Source organism: Elephantulus edwardii, unplaced genomic scaffold (assembly GCF_000299155.1).
Source record: "Elephantulus edwardii isolate Elephantulus edwardi_28Jun2011 unplaced genomic scaffold, EleEdw1.0 scaffold00469, whole genome shotgun sequence".
Classification (NCBI taxonomy): Eukaryota; Metazoa; Chordata; class Mammalia; order Macroscelidea; family Macroscelididae; genus Elephantulus; species Elephantulus edwardii.
Window position 1 is genome coordinate 470,285 of NW_006400219.1, and position 2,073 is coordinate 472,357.

Consider the following 2,073-nt stretch of genomic DNA (forward strand, 5'->3'; position numbering starts at 1 on the left):
TTTTTTGGTTTTTGTTGTTGTTGTTGTTCAACTGATATTTATTGACACCAATATAAAAACAAGCTAAAAGTTAACTAGCAGGAACAAATGTTGGTAGCATTTCCCTCCAGAGACTTGGAGAACATACACACTCAAATTATGAGACTTAAGATAAAACAAAGGTTTGGATTGTCAAGAATCAATTGACATATTTCAGCTAACAGATGCTGCCCTGGATGTGCTCACCAAGTGGTGCCAAGAAATCTGGAGAACGGCCACTTGGCCAACTGACTAGAAGAGGTCAATATTTGTTCCCATTCCAAAGAAGGGCGACCCAACAGAGTGTGGAGACTACAGAACAATATCATTGATTTCACATGCAAGTAAGATTCTACTGAAGATTATCCAAAAACAACTGGAACAGCACACCAGCAGAGAATTGCCAGAAGTCTAGGCTGGGTTTAGAAGGGGTGGTGGTACAAGGGATATTGTAGCTGATGTTAGATGGATCTTAGCTGAAAACAGGGAATACCAGAAGAATGCCTATCTGTGTTTCATTGATTATGCAAAGGCATTTGACTGTGTGGATCATAAAAAACTGTGGCTGACTCTGAGAAGAATGGGAATGCCAGAACATTTAATTGTGCTAATGCAAAACCTATACTTGGACCAAGAGGCAGTCATCAGAACAGAGCAGGGAAACACTGCATGGTTCAAAATTGGGAAGGGTGCACGCCAGGGATGTGTCCTGTCTCCATACCTTTTCAACCTGTATGCAGAGCAGATTATCCGAGAGGCTGGGCTCTGAGAAGTGTGGTGTCAGGATTGATGGAAGATCTATTAACAATCTACATTATGCAGATGACACAACTCTGCTTGCTGAAACTGAGGAGGACCTCATGCACTTGCTGCAGAGGGTCAAGGACTGCAGCCTTCAGTATGGACTGAGGATCAGTGTCAAGAAGACAAAGATTCTCACCACTGGACCAATTGGTAGCATCAGGATGGATGGCGAAGGGATTGAGATTGTTCACAGCTTCAGTTTGTCCGGCTCCACAGTCAACACTCTTGGCACCAGCAGCCAGGAAATAAAAAAATGTATTGCGATGTGAACGTACTCAAGAGAAACGGTGCCTTTCTGGAGACTAAGGTATGCCTGATACAGGCCATGGTCTTTGTAATCACTTATTATGCATCAGAGAGTTGGACAATGACTAGGGAGGACAGAAGGAGAGTTGATGCCTTTGAGCTGTGGTGCTGGAGAAGAGTACTGAATGTACCATGGACTGCCAAGAAAACAAAGAGATTCATCCTGGAGAGGGTTAAGCCAGGCTACTTCTTGGAGGCAAGGATTCTGGGGCTTTGTCTGACATTCTTTGGACATGTTGTAAGGAGGAACTGGTCCTTGGAGAAGGACATCATGCTTGGGAGGGTGGAGGGGCAGCGCAGGAGGGGAAGACCCTCTATGAGGTGGATTTATTTCAGTGACTGTGGTAATCGGGATGGGTGTGTCAGAGGCAATGCGATTGGCACAGAATAGAGTAAGGTTTAGTGCTGTTGTACATAGGGTCGCTATGAGTCGCAAACGGCTTGACGGCACATAACAACAACAATATTGAAAAAGCTAAAGGCAAACTGAGATGTTTACAAATATTCTTTGTGCTAAAAACATATTGACAATCAAAACACTCAAACTTATTTCTAATATTTGAGGACATACAGACATGACTATTTTAATTTACACATCAGCAACAACGTATTACATCTGTCACCGTACTTGTACTACACTTACATGCTTGTTGCTCCTACACTACACACACTCAACAGTTATCACTGACTGTACACCGTAACTAAATCTGAACAATACTTCAAACTGACTGACACTGTTCCACTCACATTCAGGAAATTAAACTCAGGATTGACAGAACCAATTCATGTGAGATCCAGCTCTCCTATTTGCTCCCCTCCCGTACACAATTCAGTCCTAACTTGACACTTTTTAGCCTGCAAGTAGCAAATGCACACCACCTCTTTCATCTTCTCCAGCACTTTAAAATGAATTTGTAGAAATTACATAAACAATGAAATTGTACT